This window comes from Serinus canaria, chromosome 1, assembly GCF_022539315.1.
Source record: "Serinus canaria isolate serCan28SL12 chromosome 1, serCan2020, whole genome shotgun sequence".
Classification (NCBI taxonomy): Eukaryota; Metazoa; Chordata; class Aves; order Passeriformes; family Fringillidae; genus Serinus; species Serinus canaria.
Genome location: NC_066313.1, coordinates 18,756,316 through 18,775,156, shown reverse-complemented (window position 1 = coordinate 18,775,156; position 18,841 = coordinate 18,756,316). Strand labels below are relative to the sequence as shown.

At 42.4% G+C, this 18,841-nt stretch overlaps 1 protein-coding gene across 1 annotated transcript in view; it reads left to right on the top strand.

The window, feature by feature from the left end:
• The first annotated feature begins 17,911 nt into the window (after window positions 1–17,911).
• The window catches only part of MYH15 (myosin heavy chain 15), a 46,383-nt gene continuing 45,453 nt past the window's right edge, over window positions 17,912–18,841 (top strand). Inside the window, exon 1 of the mRNA XM_050981404.1 lies at window positions 17,912–18,032. The gene's annotated coding sequence lies outside the window, so the exon portion shown is untranslated. The remainder of the gene's footprint in view (window positions 18,033–18,841) is intronic.

Below are 18,841 nucleotides of genomic sequence, written 5' to 3'. Positions count from 1 at the left end.
TTCCCTGCCTGCTGAATGGCAGTCTGGGTTGCTCTGCTCAACTGTATCCAAGAGGGCATCCCTGTCAGAGCAGATGTAACAAGATAATGTGAGCCATTTTTATGCCCAGCCTCTGTTGGACTCTGCTTTGCCTGAGGTTCTCATGGTTGCAGTATGTTAAACCTTTCCTAAGGAGCAACCTCGTGTCCCTTCTGGCATGTTGCTCTTTGACCTGTGATTGCTTGATGCTCTTGGCTGCAGAGCTGCTGGTTAGCTGGAGCATTTTGTCTTGTTGTGAATGATTCCTGTCAAAGGCAGTTACTAAGAGCCAGCTGGGTCCATGTATGTGTTTCATGCTCAGTGTTACAGTTGAACCTCTCTGTGTTTCCTGTTATGTCTGCATGACTTTGACCACATGACTTTTTAACTGAGCTTTCAGTGCAAGTTTGAGTGCAGAAGGTGGAGTACGGTTTGGTTTGGGATTTTTTATGGCCATTAGCTTTTTGCCTAAAAATGGGAACTAACTTATAGAATCCCTTATATGTTGTTCCCAGTGTATAGTCAGTCTTCCTGACCCACTATTTTTGGGCTGTGTTGGGTGTCGAGCAAACATTGCAGCTACTTTGCACTTTGCCAAAAATAGATTTGGCTTGATTACAGAGGATCTCTTTGGAAATGGAAATATGCAAACTCTTGGTGCTTAACTATTAAAACTTTTGTGGTTTTTGCCCCACTGTCCCAGGAGAAATGTGTAAGCACATCATTTCATGCTGCATTCTCCTACCAGTATCTTCCCTTCTGAGCAGAAGGTTTGAGGAGAAAAAAGGGAAAGGAATATAATGAAACTTGGGGTACAACTTTCTCATTTAGGTAGCCTTGTGTATTTTCCATACATAAGAGACAAAGAAACAAAAAAGAAGATGTTGGGGGTAAGGCACCTGGCTGTGAGGAAAGGTCTGTGGGTTCACCTCCCACAGAACTGAAGTGTGGCAGTGCAGGCTCTGGCCTAGCTTGGAAAATGGACTGTAGGGAAAAAAGGCACCACAGGTGAGGCAAGAAGTCTTAATGGCATTAGGAAGTATTCAACTTCTTTCTATCAACTCTGCATTATTGTAACACTGAATCCAAAGCAGCTGAGACAATGGCTGAGCCTTTGCATGACCATGAGGAAAGAAGGCACTGAAACACTTTATTTGGTGTATGCAGGCAGGAAGGAAGAAGGTCCAGAGGTTCTTGAAGTATATTTGGGTGTGATCTGAAGTATCTTGTCAGCCAAAACCCAATCTCAGTCCTGAGCACAGCATACTGTACACATGTGTGATAAAAAGCTCAAGGCTTTCTCTTTAAATAAAGAAGTGACATGCCAAGGACAACATGTTACCTGGGAGTGGGCATTGTACTCTTGTTGCTTAGATGGATTTTGAAAGTGCTGGTTGCTTGCAGGGCATTAAAAATCTTTTCCTTCTAAAGCTCTGTGTCAGAAATGATCAGTGTTTGAGCAATGTGATGGAGGTGACTTGTGGATGCCATGGGACAGGGGGAGAAAAAAATCAAGCATTTCTCACAGTGGCTTGTGAGACATTTTAGGGAGCTGGAAAGATGTGATAACCTGTTGACTATAAACAATTTGCAGGTGCTGTTTTTCTGCTTTGTTTTTCTGTTCCTCTCAAGGACAGTGTGTGAGAAAGATGCTTTTGTTAGTTAGCCAATAGAGTAGAACCCATCGTACCACTCTATAAAAACTGCACGGTTCTTTTGAATAAAGTCCTGCTTGGCCTTTGCGACGATCCTGCCTCTCGCCTGTTCCTGCCCCAACCCCGGCGCACAAGTGACAGTGGCTTGCACATTCCTCCTTGCAACATGGCAAGTCTAGGGAGACAGCACAGTTTTTTTTGTTTGTTTTTTCTGAGACATTTCCAGCATTGCTTGTCCTCTGGGATAAGGAAAGAAGAGAGTAAACAGAAAGGGGAGATTGTGTCACCAGATCCTAAGACAGGAATGAAAAACTCCCAGATTTCTTTGGCTGTATCATAGTTGACTGCAGTTTTCTTTGAAAGTGATTGGCTCATGTTACAGAGACTCTAGTCCAGGCTGCGAGTTTTCACTGGATAAGCACTGATTAAATTCCAAAGGATCTTGTAGATGTTTGAAAAGGTTATCTCTGCATGCAGAACAAGCACCTCATACTGCTGGGATACCCCTCATAGCAGGGATGGCCATCCCTTGATTTACCCATATGTTGCTAAGCCTTTATGTGAGAGAACAAATACTGAACTGGTTAAATGTTTCTTTAGAGTAACTGAGCTAACAATCTGGCTTAGGTTTTTTACCATGTATTAAGTTATTAAAAACTAATTTTCTAAGCAAATAACTCTTGTTTTGACTCAGTTTTACTTCAGAATAATCTGAGTGTATTCTTTGCTTATATTGATACTCAAATATTGAATTTCATCTATGTTTTACACCACAGCCAGGATGTCCTATAAGAAAATATAAGGCTATTGTAATTTAAAAAGACAGAGGCTACTGATAAGCCTGATATTAAAAGGAGAAAATAACCAGTGCTGATCAGTTATAATATATTTTGTTTAATCTTGGTTAGAGTGTGGGAACCATCTCTGCTTGCTCATGTATCATGGTGAGTGCCTTAATTGCTCCTCTTTTTATCCTTTGATGCAAAAGCTGAGGAAAATATCTTTGGTTTATTTTTGTCAAGTATGTAGAAATTCAAAGTGAATCAAGTTTTGAAAGAAGCATTTAATTTTCTTGTGTATATTCAGGATGAGGTGAAACAATGTGAATTTTGTTGTGGCTCTCTAAGGCAGTGGGAAATCTCAGAGTTGTTGTATTCATTTCAGTATCAGTTAAGTGATTTCCTTCAACACCAAAAAACTCAGAATATGCTTTGAGGCACTGTGCTATTGCTTTAGTTGTGTTCTGAAAAGACCAAGCACCTGCCCTCATGCCTTTCACTATCCAGGACAGAAGTTGTTTTTTGGGGGAGGAGTGTGTACGAAAATGCTGGGAAACAGCATCCTTTCTGATTAGTGTCTGGCCAAAGTGCTCTGTATTTTTGGGCAAGGTGTGCTTAGATTGCACACTCTCTGGGCTGGCTGATGCATGCTACCCTCCCAGATGACTGTTCTCCCCCAGAGAGGTTAACAGACTGCTCTGCTCTGGAGTGCCATTACAGAGGCTGCTCCTGCCTCTCCCTGTGTCAGCAGAACAGGGCTGCAGTGTGTGGCTGCTCAAAGGCTGCTGCTGCTTAGACGGCGCTCAAACACTCCCACAGGAATGGCATGAGACTGTGTCAGAGGAGGTTTAGGTTGGATGTTAGAAAAAAGTTCTTCCCCCAGAGGATGGCTGGGCACTGGAACAGGCTCCCCAGGGCAGTGGTTGCAGCACCAGGCTGACTGAGCTCAAGGAGCTTTTGGACAATGCTGTCAGGCATATGGTGTGACTCCTGGGATGTCCTGTGCAGGGCCAGCAGTTGGACTCAGTGATCCTTGAGGGGCCCTTCCAGCTGAGCATATTCAGTGGTTATGTATGTGCAAAGATATGCCTGCCTGTAGCTATAAAGCCCTAAGATAGAGTATGTAATGTGTAGCCTTTCTCAGTCACTCATTTCTGTGGGGTACTTACTGTTACAGTATCCACATACAATTGCCTTCACAGTACCAAGATGCATTGGGGTAAACTGCTGTTTTGGGGCTCCTTATGTGAAAAGCTGAAAATGTCCATTTGTTAGTCCATGGCACTTCACACCTGCATGCACAAGTGTGCTTTCCATCACTCCAGAGGCTGGTCCTGGTGGCTTTGGCTGCAGCCCTGGCATGCCATACTTTTACGTGCTTCCTCTCAGCATTTCCGTGTAAATCAGGGGTTTCAACCTCTAGCCACACAGGAAATACAACCAGTTATGGTAGTTGTCTGTCTGAAAGTTGGTGTGTATGGCTTGCTTGCCATCACACAGGTACTTTGTAGTGAAGCCTCCTGTCATACTAATGCAGCAAGCAATTACTTGAATCTCAAAATTATCTTTCTTTTCCCACTTCTGACTCATACAGAAGGCAGCTTCTGCAATAGAGTGGAAAGGGACAAGCAGACAGCAGAGTCTCCTTCACCACCTGACTCTGCCTTCCTGCCCACGCAGACCTATCTCATAAGCGGAACAAGGCAGAGCACCCAGGGGAAAAATAGCATCTAATCACAGCACTGGAAGCAGAGCGCTTAAGCATGCAGGTGCTGGTGCGAGGTCACACAGCCTCCAATTTGCATTCTATTTCTGAAGCCTGGAGTACTCAAATGACATTTTTCCTTCTCTCTTTCCCTCCTGCTCCCAAACCTTGTTTATTATATATCTAACTACTCAAGGCCTGATGAGTCTGTCATATTTATTCATAAGTTGGTGAGAAGAAAAGATGGAAGCTAGACCTAAGCTACAGTCAGGATTTTATTAGCTAACCAACTCTGCTTACAAGGGAGGATTGCAACTGACCATTGCTAGAGGATGAAAAGCTTTTTGGCCAAACCCAAGCGAGTGCAAGTTGTGAGCAGCAGCTCTCCAGGTGATAACTTTGCTGTTTTTTGGAAGGTAATACTTGTTAAGTCCCCTCTATCTCTCATTATCCTGTTGAGATAAAGGATATGAGGTTCTATGTAAATAAGTCTAAGAGGGAAAGGGTTTAAAAGTAAAGTCTTAGTGTTTAAATCTGTAAGAATTTTACCACTCTGTGTGATGCATGTAATTTAAAAAACTATTACACTACAGCCATGTAGTGTAATATATGGATGTAAGAGTGGGGATTGCTCCACAACCTAAGAAGCATGGGACTTGTCTTACACAAACTTGAGTGTCCCCTATACCACCACCTCTCCCAAGTTCTTCCATTTCTCAGAACTTAAGGTTCTGAAAAAGTAATTAGAGGAAAGATAGAAGGAATGGTCCTAATCTTTGGGAACTATTTTCCATTCACTGAAGTGTGATAACAATTTTAGATTAGGTAGCTGAAGTCTGGCATCAGTCTCTGTCTGTTGTTCCGTGATAACATTTTCCTGGGTTTCTCCCAGACTCATTAAACATCATCAGTCCCAGGAAAATCTAACAAGGACATGTGCTTGGATGAGAGCTCTGCTGGACTGAAATATTAAACTATGACCAATCATAGCACTGATAGAAACTGGAAATTTTTTGTTGCACTCATCTTCACAGCTCAGGGATTCCATGGGCTGCTGATGCCAGCTGGGCTTTGGTAAGTCCTGGGCTCAGGCATTCAGGTCAAACCTGTTTTACTGATGTCTAAAATAGTTGCTTTCCACAGTTCATGCATATGGCCAGCTTCCATTTCATTCAGTAAAGTACAGTGTAACAATTAAAAATATCACAATAGCTTAGGGCTTTTTCTTGGTCTCTGCATATTATTCTTCTATGCAAAGGTCTCTGTAACCTCTTTAGGGCTTTCTGGGGAAGGAGGTGAGATTTTTTTCTACAGGTCTGTAGTCTAAACTGCCATATGAATCTTTTAGTTTATCTATAAACACCACTATTTACCATAAAGAGCTCAACAACTAAAGTAGCACTTGCTGCATGCCCTTTTGAGGTAATCTTTGCTGCTTGGATCAGTTCTTTAGAGCACAAGTGTTCTTCCTTCTTTGCAATTGTTTTGTGTCCATAAAGGGCAAGAAAGGATGTGTTTATTTTTACCCATTTAGAAAGGGATAAAGCTTAGATCAGATCTGGGACTTGAGTTCAGCACTTGAGTAGCAACACTTACAAAGGCTGATCGAGACAAGTGAAATTGGATTTTGTTATCTTGTGTTAGAGGCTCTGGCATGCTCATATCTTTAAAGCATTAAAAGCTAAATGTCCTCAGATTCAATATCCTTTAGGCAGGAGAAATGCTAATGTGAATGTTAGCTACAAGCCTATTTTCCTATGAAACTTCATGAACTTGTTGAAAATGTTTTTCCAACGTCTTAAAACTATTAATACCTTGACGAAGAAATTTGTTTGGAGATATTACTGCACATTGATGATGCATTTTTAATAACCCCGCCTAGGAAAGAGAATATTGGCTGGTTTATACTAACTCAAGTGGGTCGATAAGTGTGTAACAGATGCATGTGACATGTTGGAAAACCACTTACAGGACAATAGCCAAGGTCACTCCTTGTCATGTCTGCAGTGTGTGGCAGAACTGCAGAGCCAGAACTCCCTCTCCTGCCCTTCCAGACAGGAGAAATCTGAACTCCTCTTCACAGAGCCATGCATGAGCAGATTGCCTTCAGAAGCGGAGGACTCGGTGGCAGGAGCTGGTTACTATGGCTATGTGCATTGCTCACTCTAAACGGAGGAATCAAGCCAACAATCACTGTATACATTAGCTATAGTTGTATATGAAGGAAGCACATAGCCAGCAGCTGTGTGAAGGTGTCATGATGAAAATCCAACTTGGCTCATGCCAGTCAAGGACTTGGTGACTTTCACACCTTTAGAGCAGGGCAGACTGAAAGCCTCAAAATCTGTGCACCGTGGGATCAGGTCCTTTGTCCTCCTTATGCCTTTGTTTTGCTCTACAGAAAAGTTTCTCCTTTTCTGTGCTCCTAGTGATCACAGAACAGCCCAGGTAGGAAGGGACCTGGGAAGATCCTCTGGTCCACCCTTTCCTGGGAAAGGGAGCCCAGGTGGGATTGTACAGCACCTAGTCCAATCACATCCTACAACTTTCCAGCAATGGAGTCTCTCCTCTGTCCCTGGGGTAGAAATGGCAAGTCATGATCCTGGCTTGGAAGTTATGGAGGTGGTAGCAAGCCTGGGCTCTGGGATACAGAATATGACAAAAGCAACTCCTAACTGTGTTAGTTTCATAGTCCAGCCTGAAGCCAGCTACTGACTTGTAAGTCTGTCACTGGTGTCACTTCCCCTTTGTCAAATGACATTAGAAATCGTCAGTGAAGACAAAAGTAGCTGTGGGTGGTGAGATATCTGCAGCACAACCACTGCCTTATTTTTGTTGCTTACAAATTTAAAGTCTTTTGCCTTTCTTTTTTGAAACCACCCACTAAAGCTAGAGTTTCTGTGGGGTACCTAGCAAATTTTGTTGCAGGGTGGCTGTCAGAGGGGGCCATTGTTTTTCCCTTTATCCAGTGCTGCATAAAGAGGTAAGTATTTGATAAGTGAGTGGTTAAGCCAAGACTGTTACCAGCAAAGGCTTGCTGAAACTCTTGTTCCTGTCTCCAGTGCCCAGATTTTCATGCAAGTGGGAGCAGTGGACTTGGGAATGCTCAGGAGGTGATTTGTAGCACACAGCCCAAACCGATGGAGCATTTCTATTACCTGCTGTCACTTGTAATTCCACTGTTAAGGCTGAAGAGGGTTTTGCACTTCAAACAAGGGCTGGATCTTTAATCCCAATGGAAAATAGAGCATATTTGCTGCAGATGTAAAAGCTTGCCTTTTAAAAATGAATTAGGTTTTACAATCTACAAATATTTTAATTAGCCTGAGTTCAAATTAATTAAAAACTGTCATTTAAAGAATTAAGTGCTTGCAGGTTTTACAGAGTTTTGAATGATCGTAATGGAGTAAAAAAGACACTTGGAACTTTCCATATAATTAAAAATAATTGAAATCTTCTGTCTGCATGTATATTAATAAATCAGCTAATAATTAAGCTCAGTTATTAGCAGTGGCTGTATTTAATGTTACATGTAGAGTATAGCCTAAAAAATTTTAACTAGTTCCACTATGAAACTGGAAACAATGCAATTTACCATCATTCTTCTGCAGTGGCTGGGATGTCACTCTCATGGGAGAGACAGAGAACACACAGACTTTCACTGGTGGATTAGCTGTGGCACTTAGCTTTAGTCTTGAAAGGTTAAATGGCTTAATGGTTGAATGGCTTGCATGTTTCTGTTTGAAATGTCCCCCATGCCACTGAGACCTTGCCTGCTGCTGGGAATGAGGGAGAACTCCAAAGAACATTTGGTGCCGGTAGGATCCTTCCAGCATTTCTTTGTATGTGTTCTCCCTTTAGTGAAAAAAATGCCCTAGTGAAAAAAATTCCCTAACCCATATTAAGAGCCAAATCTGTGTGGAATGGGCTGCTTTGTGTGGGGCTTCAGTCAGGCAAACCAGGTGCCAGCCTCTTTAGAGTTTGGTGGCTGCTGGCTGTCATATGCTTCTCCAGTGACTCTGCCCTTATAATAGCACTCTGCTCCTCTAGAAGACAGAAATCTTGCACAGGAACCCCAGCTGGTGCCTCTCGTTCAGTCTCCACACAGACATTTTGAAATAGGAACTCCTGAAGGGGAGGAAAAAAAAGCCAGATAAAATGAATGAATGCTAGTGATTACTCATTCAATAAATCCAGAAAGGTGAAATCAGCTCGAAAAAGGCTCATAAGAATACAAACAAATCCCTTAGTCACAATCTGTCCTCACTGTGCCACAACATAACGACTTTTTGAAGACTGTAGCTGCATGTTTCTTATTTCAATTCATTTGGGTTCCTTTTGATCTCATCTCTTAATTTCCTGGATTAGTGATGCTTGGTTGGAGGCTATTGGAGGCAACATCATTGTCATATTCCTAACTGTTATTCTGTCCTTAATATTTTACTTCAAGCTGAGTACATAGATGCTGGGCTGGATTTACTTAGACTGGCTGATCAGAAATACCATTGGTGTGGGAGGATGGTATATATCCTCTCTGTATTTGCATTTTTAATATTAATGATCTGTTCTTATCATCAGTTCACACAGAATTTTTAGCTTTTCTTTTATTTAGGGACTCTAATCTTTTATGGCTGGAAGATATTCTCTTAGAAAGTACTGAATTCCTTTTTTTTTGATATTTGAGATCTCCAAAGAAACTCTGATAAACATGGCAAGTGCTGAATCTTGTCAATTATGTCAGTGCTTAATATCTTTTGTCAGATTGCAGCAGCAACCAAGGTGAAGTGTCCACACTTGTTTCATTGAGGGTTTTTTTTTGAGGAAGGAAGGAGATATCTTTGAAGACATTAATGAATAAAGGAGGAATAAGATTGAAACAAATCTCTGCTAGCTATTCTTTTTTGCCCATATCTGTTTGTCTTGGTTTGTAAAAGTGGAGCCACAAGCAATGAGGCCTGTTGGTATTCTCCTTCTGCCACGTGCCTTCCGCCAAGTCCAAGAAGAGAAAGGTGTGAAGGGAGATCACACGTCACCTCTTAAACCATCTTGTCCTTAGGTGAGGGCAGGGAGGGAAAGGAGGTGACACTGAGGAAAACCAAATGCTCTGAATTTGTTCAGGTATGGCTGAATGACTGGTTTGGATTCCCTTGGAATGCCCACACTCTGAGCAGCCGTGGTGGCTGCCTCCCGTGCCCCACACAATTGTGCTCCCTGTGCTCAGCTCCCTGCTGCTGGACTGGACAGTGGGACACAGAAGGAACCCCGTCTAGCGAGGGAGCACAGGGCCAAAATACCTTTCTATTGCTAATACATCTGCACTTCTGGTTCTGATAACAGTGGTAGGAGACACTTACAGGAGATAACAGGATTATGGCAGGTGTTGCTGAGTCCCAAAGCTTGACTGTTGTGAAGGCACTCAGGCTGCCCTCTTTTCCATGTCATGACTTTATCAGTGATTCAGGGTCAGGGAAGTGGAGTTCATCTCAGCAGAGCCCCATGTGACATGTCACACATTGTTACTGCTAACAAACAGGCTGTGGTATTGGGAATAGGAGAGTGTGGAAAGTTCTGTTTCATTTGTCCTTTTGGACCTCCTCCCATAAGCCTCATACTTCTTTTTAAACTGTCATTAAAACACATCTTGAATCTGTAGTCTGAAAGACTGTGTCCTTTCTGTTTGGGGAAATACTTGGGTTTGAACTTTGAACTTCATGCATATGCTATGAAAAAATCAGTAAGACTTGTCTGCATTGCATGAGTATGGGACAGAATGGGGCCTACTACTTAAATGTCATTTGGTTTATTATTTCTGGGGAATGGAGCTATACATCTGCTTTCTGATTAGTTCTCTTGTTGAAATAAATTCTGCTCATTGGTGTCATACTTAATGGGCATGCTTTTTACCTGACAAGGTACAGACATCCCGTGTGGCACTAGAAAACTGTAAGCAGTTCAGGTGTATTCACAATAGTTTTCCACTTGTTGCAAATATCTAAAACCCAAGTCTGTGTGTCCAGTGAAGAGTGAGCCAAATCTTCCTTCAGTGTAACTGGAAGTAAAAAGGGCATTGCTATTGCCTTTGAATGTATCTACTTATTCTGTTGTGAACAACAGTGCCAGTTAGTGCATTGCTCCTTACATGTGCAACACCTAAAATCTGCTCCTCTCATTCTTCATTCAGAATAAACTGCCATAAATTGCCATTCATTTTTACACAGGTAAAATTCCTACCTTTACGACCAAGTAAGTATGACAAAGATGACCCATGTGGTGAGAAGCCTGTCTGCCCATGGAGAAGAGTGGGACTTGCTCAGAGGGCACTGTCAAATTCTTACAGCCCTACCTGGACTCCTCGTGGCCCAACAGCATGACCATGAACACACTGCCTAGTCCTTCTTTGAAGGTAATCTGCTTTCTCTGTGTAACTCCACACGGAGAAAGCAGTGGGAATTGAAATCCTCACTATTTATATGGATGTAGCCTCTACCTTTGCCTCAGTTTCCCTTTCCTAGAAAGGTGACAGCAATTCCGGCATCACACCATTTATTTAATTTGATTTTCCTTCTGATCATGATGTATTGCATATCTTGAAGTATGAACGTGTGTCAGTAATGGATAAAGGTAGGCCTCCAGGCCATGCTGGCAATCCAATGGAAATCACCTGGTCTTTAGATCTGCAGTTCCCTCTCTGTGGTTCTGGCGTGCATTTGGGTGATGACAACAGGGGTGCATTTGGGTGATGACAACAGGGGGGATTTTTCTGCTCTGGAAAATCCCTGTTCAGCAACTGCAGTAGAAGAAGAGAGTCTACCAGGACTGTATTGCTTGACAGGCAAGAGGCAGAATGATCCAGCTCAAAAAATATATCTTCCTTTTCTTTTCTCTTTTTTTTTTTTTTTTTTTTTTAAATAGCATATTTTCACACCAAAGAATAGCCTATATTTTTCTCAAAGTTCTGTGGTTAATATTTTAGTTACCCTCCTGCTGTAAGTTTGGATCCTCAGAAAAACATCAGGTTGATTTTTAAAACATGATATACACTTTTCTGTAGCTATATAAATAAAAATGTTACTTTGTTGCCCATGTTGAAGAAGTTATTGTTTGGATCTCACTCTCTTCTCTAGCAGAAGCGAGGCACAGCCACCAGACTTGCAGAAGGGCATCTGGAAAGGTGAGATAAATAACAGTGTACACCCACAGAGTGGTAAACAGGCTTTCAACCAAGATTGTTCCCAAATGCTCTGTTGGTGAAGAGATGAACCTGCTGGTGAGAAGTTGCTGTGGGACATGCTGCATAGATCCAAGTCCAAGGTTTTGATGAAAATGAGTCACTCAGCTGGGCTGGTGATCTTGTCAAATGAGTACTTTAGTGCTTTCATGCTGTTGAGCTACTGGTATTTGAAGTGAAGCTCCAGAGGGGCCTAATGACGCAGGGCAAGTGTTCCATTCTTGTTCAGCATTTTTACAGCAATCTAGCTTTGCATCATCATACTGGATATGTTGATATTTTCTTTCCCTTTTCTGTTCTATACAATTGGGTGAGACTGAAATGCATATAACTACATACACAGCAGATACTTTGGCTTTGTGTGAGAAGCCTCAAGTATATGATCTGATCTTTTTTTTTGTTCCATCTCCTTCATTATTTTTTTCCTGTAAAGACAAAGTGCATATTTCAGATACAAAAGAAAAAAAAAAGATAAAGAAAAATATATTTAAAACCAAGTCAAGTCAATTCTGTTACAACAGAATTGGCTGCTGCTGGGGATCCAGTGTGACTCTGAAGAGAGTTCTGCCTATAGCCTCACTGGAGATCTCAGCTGCTGTCGTGCTTTTTATCACTGTTGTGATAAAATTGGTTGTCCTCTTCAAAGGCAGTCCCTGGCAGGTCTTGGTGATGGTGTCTCCATGTGTTTTGGTCTGGGTAGGTAGTGCAACCTTTCTCCAGTGTCATCCATAGGTTCCTCTGCGTGGTCCAGCACAGCCTTTTCTCACCATCCCTCTCTCTTGTAACTCCTGTCATCTCATCACTCCTGGTTGTGCCGTCTCTGAACAGCTCCCCTTTCCCATCTTGCCCCGCTGTGCCTCTCCAGAAATTACCCTGGCTTTGGACGAGATGCACTCGTCACACAGGATGGGAGCCCCCTGTGCAGGAGAGAGGCTGAGCCCAACGCACTTCAGGGGGTTTGCTGGGGTCAGGATTTCAGCTCCAGCATCGGGGGAGCACAGCAGGGGGAGTCTGCCACGGCTCGGCTGTGGACAGCAGCACTGGCAGGGTCAGTTCTGCAGGTCTCCAAGGAAGAGGCTGATTTATCTGGTACTGAGCTCCAAGTGTGGCACATCACAGCTGGGAGGAGAGAGGTTTAGAAAATAACTTGTTGTCACACTTATAAGTATATATTTATATATATATATATATATATATATGTGTGTGTGTGTGTGTGTGTGTGTGTGTGTGTGTGTGTGTGTGTGTGTGTGTGTATAGATATTTATAGATATAGACGCAGATGTATAAATATATATGTGTGTCTCTCCTATATATACACTTACATGCACACACTAGCCAGTCATATTGCTGTTGGAGAGAAGGATGTCATGTCCATTTTTGGAGGTGTTTAAATTCAACTGACAAAAAGTGTCAAATCATTAGGCCGTGTGAAAAGCACAGACTTGTGCTTTTTCAGGCAGAAGGTAATACTCTTGGAAATAGGTTTTCTTTAAAAACTGGCCTTAATATTTCAAGAAGCTGACTGAATTTTCAGCAGAGGTGACCAGCCCAGTGTATCTGTATTTGGAAAGAAATAATATTTTGTTGTTGCTTACAAAATGTAAATGCTGAAAAACTCACACAGTCTCCTTCCTGCAGTGTTTTCCTGCTAAATTAACATCATGCCAGTCACATTGGGTTTATTCCGTCAGCACTTGCAAAGTTAATAAAGTATCCCCATGACAATTGTTTCACCAATTAAACTGTCTCTGCGTGTTTTAGTGTGGCTTGCAGTTGGCATAAGGTAAACAAAAGATAGCAAACAATCCTTGACTGAAAGCCGAGTTATGACTCATAGAGTTACAGCAGCGAAAAATTGAAAAATCACAAAACTTCCTGTGCATGAATATTTTACTTCTTTCCCCTTCAGCTCTTCTGAAAAATAAGCTTCTACAGCAGCAAAACCAGGCAATCAGCAAGGACTGTATCCACCCCTACCCATACCTGAAGGGCCGGCTCTGAATCCTTGAAGCTGAAATATAAAAAAGCCAAAAAACGCAAGTTGTCTTGCAGGAGCTTGGCACCAGGAGCTAGAATATGTTGTGTCTGAAGACCTAGGAGTATTTTAGGACAGCGCTGCCTATTGAAATGGAAATGTGATTTTCAGGCTGCTTGAGCAGACAGAGTGCATCATAGTCAGAGGCTGAAGTAGGCTAATGAAGTACCCTGTCTTTGAAGTCTGATTGCGTAATACAAACCCCAGAGAGACGCTTAGAAGATTTCTTTTTTGCCTTGCATTGATCAAGACTAAAATACTTCTGCTATTAGCTTCAGAAAGGTTTAATGGAATTGGTGGTGGAACTACGGTAATTCCAATGACGTGCTATGCAAACAAAAGCTTCCTTAATGAATACTCAAAAGATTAACCTGAACTGCCTACATGCATTATTAGTGCTTTTAACTCCCTGCCTTCCCCCGGTGGTTATGGATAATGCAGAGTAGTTTACGGTGAGGTGGGGGGAGGGAAACCCAAAACTCATTAATGGCAATTAGGCTATGTGAGAGTTGGGAAAAGGAGGCACTGCAATTCTCAAAACATGCCATTAGTCTCTGACCTGATGGGCAGGGTGAGATGCTCAAGATCATTGGAGAGGGAAACTTCCAGCAGAGCGCATTGGCGGAGTGGGGGAATGTGGTCAAATTTGGAGAAAGAAGAGTGACGAGGGACATGACAAAAGCTTTCTTTCCTTCCCCCGGCGCATCTCCAGAGCCGAAGAACTAAGACCATTTATTGAACTAGGCTCCCTTTTCATCTTCTTATTTTTCTTATGGCTGTGAGTCAGTCAGAGATTGATTTATCAGCGCTGCTAATCTGCTCTCAAAAGGCTGTCAGTCTCACTCCCAGAAGCCAAGTCCTCCCATTAAAAACCTGACCTATTTAAACGTTCTTAAGATACCGTAATGATTGAATGTCAGCAGGGGAGAGGCAGCAGTGACAGCTCTGAAATGTTTATTGTCCCGGGCCGGACTAGGAGGGGAGCGTGCCTCTGCAGCCCGGAGCACTGCGCTTGGCATGGGATCGGAGGCGGAGTGACGGGAGCTACCAAGTGGGAAGATCGGCAACGCTCCTGAGGTTTAGGGGGTTAATGCTCTGAAGTCCCTGCTGACCCCATGCTGCTCAAAACGGAAAGAGGTGGCAGGGCTTTGCATGTTGATAGCAATAGATCACAGATTACAGTGGCTAAAAAGCCACTTAAAACATTTTTGGTGGCTTAGGAATTATTTCACCAGGCATACTTGTATGAAAGCAGATGCTTTCCATAGAGAGATTGAAATTTCCATTCTACTGTCACACCACACAGTAGCTGTCAGCAAAGAATTAACTGAGGAAAAATATTTTAGATTATGATGCTGAAAGGAAGATGAAGAGATGGTTCTGATACCTCTTCAGGCCGCAGGTACATGTGTCCATGGCCAAGCACTGGCACTGCAGCAGGGGGAGCACAAAGGCTGGCAGAGACCTGAAAATCTCCAGTCTAATAATGGGAATCTAGCATACTTTCAATGTACTGTTCAGTGCCAATTTTCTCATCCTTAAGGGATGTAGCAGAGTGCAACTATTTTTAAATCTAAGTTTCTTTCCCCCTCCAATTTTGCTTTGGGCCATCAGTGGCTTGAGGAATTAAAACATAATTCTTCACAAGACAAAATAAATCACTTGTACAGAGTGCGTCTGGCTTTGCTCTGGGATAAGACGTAAGCACCTTTCTTCTCCTGAAACTATTCCCAGATGGATGAACTTTCTCATCCAACAAAGTAATTTTGGTTCTTTCCAATTTGTTTTTTAAACAGACGCTGCAGCAGCAGCATGGACCAGTGACCAAAAAAAGCACTTGAGGAAAACAATAGGTTATCATTCTTTTCAGAATCTTGTGGAGTGATGGTCTTTCTTGCTTTTTTTATAGAACAACACAGAGGATCCTGACTGCAAAGATGTTTTCTCTAAGCATCTTTCTCTTAAACTGGTGTCCTTCTCTCTCATTGATCTTGCTTTTCCTGAGTGCCAGGTTATTACAGTATACATTTTATTAAGAGTAGTCTAAAGGCCAGCTTTTGTCAAAACCCAGCTAGCTGGTTGATCTTTTTGTCTAAGAAAATAGAGAGGGTTCGTAACTGAGCTTTTTACAGATCCAATATGTCAACTTTTCTATATTAGACCACAATATTGACACTATCTTCTGTCTAGAGCTGATAAATGTTATTGCATTCCTTTCCAGTATGTAATGTTATTAAAAATAGTTTAGTCACAAGAGCTCCTTATCAAAGACCCTTGTTTCCCTAGAAACAGTGACCAGCATTAACCTTTCTAAAACTAGCCCCTGCAAAAGAAAATGTCTTTGGTTGTCCCTGTTACAAATTTAATCTAGGGAAAATGTGCTGCAATTTCTGTTTCATGTTGAGAGAAAGCAAATAAACTCCAGAATGGTGGGATTAATGTGCAACATCCATTCACATCAGGCTAGCAAAGAAAATAAATTGATTATGTTTGAACCAATTATTTGTGTTCCTTTCTAAGCAACACAAGCATTGAAATTACTTTAGAATTAGCTATGGAAACAGTTGTTTGCAACCTCAAAAAAGAAAAGGGAGGCGTGGGAGCAAGATTGTAGTGCTCATGCAGGACTGATGAAAGCTAACTATTTGAAGAACAGAAAAGATGTAAGTGATAACAGTGTATTTGTAAGAAGATGGCTTCTTCTAAGCAATGTAGGTGGTAAATGAGAATATTGTGTTTGGAAGTAATGCTCCTGGCTATGTGAGAGAGGAGCAAGAGGGAGAGAGTATCAGCATTTTGTATCCTCATGGCTTGAAATAATAATATTCTCAGTTTCTCAGCAGATTAACAATGTCCATTAAGTTTGGTGATGCTTGTGATTTACCTTGTTTTCAATTATGTGATCAGGAGCATCCGCTTGAGTTTACACAACCACTCACTGTTCACTTCAGCAGCCAAAATCACCACCTCTCTATTCTTTTTTGCCAGATATAAAGCAAAAGATGCTGATTTAGATCTGACATGGACACACATCTGTGCTGCAGGGCACCAAACACCTCTAAAGCAGCAGGCTAGGCAGCAGTTCTGGTGTGAGTGTGACAGCCAGTCAAACTCTAGAATGTGACACAAGCTGCTTGTGTTCAGCTGGAGTGCAGGATCCTTTCACGGATGAATCCAGGACAGGATGGAAAGCTTCATACCTAGCTCTTATCCCTGTCTTTGCTCCCTAGCAGAGCGCCCTTTTCTCCAGTTTGTCTGGCAGTGAGCATGTCTCTAGCACAGCAGTAGTGACTCTTTGTCTCTTGGTTGCATTCCCCAAATGCTAAAAATACCAAGTTACCAAAGTGCTCAAATCCTCAGAGCTGCCACATCAGTCTCCTGTCTTTGAGCCTATCACTTCCAGAAATTCCTGTTTCTTACAGACCAACTTTGTCTGTACAACCTGTTCCTGTCCAGTCATCAGCATAACAGCTTTAAAAATAGCAGACTCACTATGCAGACATTTTCCTTCTTGCCTGGTCACAAACCAAGCCACTTGTTCCTGTGGGTATCTAGGAATTCAATGAAGTTGTGGATAAGGTGCCTCCTTGCTTCCTTGGAATTGAATTTGTAGAGCACAAATATATTGCCTTCCCTTGTGCCATTATCCACAGTATTTATTTTCCTTTCTGCTTTTATATTCAGCTTCTGCTAGAACCAAAGGAAACCTATATATCTACCTATGCTGGGAAAAGCAAATCAGTCTGGCAGTGTCAGTTGTTTTGTTAATTATGGGTTGCAATGAAATGAGACCTGAGTTATTCATGGTGCGTGTTTCACAGGAAAAATGAGTTTACAATAAAAAGGCCAAACATCGCCTAAATTGGGACTCATAAATTAGTTTCCTGACGCAAAGGACTCGCTAAAATTGATGCTTACTTTGTCCCTAATCTTTGATTCACTTTCCGGGCAGAATCAATACATTCTTAGATTTCTTCCCTGTCTTGCCTTGTTCATAAACTGGGGAACACCTGTGTATTCCAAACCTGAACCTATAGTCTTGGCTTTAAAACTCCTGGGGCTCAAAAAGGGGTTTTAAAGCCCTTGGCTGGGATGTGAGAACCCACTTTCTAGCCCTGTTGTTTGAAGGGAATTTGGCTCACGTAGCCAAATTCCCTTAATAATCACTTATTCCTGGTGCAAAAAGCTTTGATTTTCATATTCCAGAGGAGTCATGTCTGAATAGTCTTAATTTGCACACACACACCCACCCCCATGAGCCCACAGTAATTAAGTTCTGAAGCACTTGGAAAAGCAATACTTGTCCTAGTGAAAACACAGAAGCAGGAAAGGCTTCTTCCATGAAGTCATGGAGCAAGAATGAAAGTGTGGCGAGGGGTGGCTGGGACCGAGAGTGCCATTCCCCACTGACATTCCTGACCCCCTTCGTCAGGGCACAGCCACATGTGTCCCCTCCCTGGGCATTGTCTCCTCAGCTGGGTTCCAGTGGACAAATATAGGCATGGGGAAAAACTGCAGATGCCTTTAAACAGTTATCAGCAGTGACCTTGAGATAGGGGCATATAAAGCCTGGACCAGGCAGAGTCGTAACACTTTCTGTGTGCTCTCCAGGGTGAGTACCAACCTCTCTCACTTTTAAATGTGGCTGCTGTGCTCTAACACTGTACCACGGGTTTGATATGATTAAGGTTTTCCTGTGGCTTAAAGTTTTAGCAGTAGTATCAGTAAATTTCTAGATGTGGTAGCCACTGTAGGATGCTGCTCGAATGGTAGAATAGCAAATAACGTGTTTCTTCTCTAACCTCATTGCATTCATTTAACCAGCTGGAATAACCACTTAAGGAAGTGTCAGGTCCCCTGTAATTATGCATCTGAGTGAAATCATTAGCCAGTGCCTGCAAGCCATCTTTTTGCCTTCTCTATCATCTGTGAGAGATGATGGTTTATTTGCAATTTGCAATTTTAAGCAGCTTGTTGGTCCGAGGCATTCTTTAATCCAGCCTGAGTTACAGCCCTTGGAGCGTTACTGGGCTCCCTTTCCAGGCTTGGCAGTGCCACCACAGTTGCTCTTGCATTATCCCTGCCTGCCCTTAGTGCTGCAGCCACTTTCAACAGCCCCAGTAAAGACAGACCAAGTCCCTTTTTTCCAAGCCTGGGTGCACCATCAAATTGTTGGTCCTGGGCATGCCACTTCACTTTATGCAACAGTATAGGCTTTCCACAGGGAGCAGGCATTTTCAAGGATCTCTCACAGCTGATATACAAGGGCTGGCTCTTTCTGTTGTTGGCTACAACAGGTTGAAAGGGAACACCTTTAGCATTAGCCTTGTCTTTCCTGACTATTTTGCATTTTAAAAATAATCCATAACAAAACAAAATTCCCCACTTCTTGTATCTGTTGATGGATTTGCCTCAATGAAT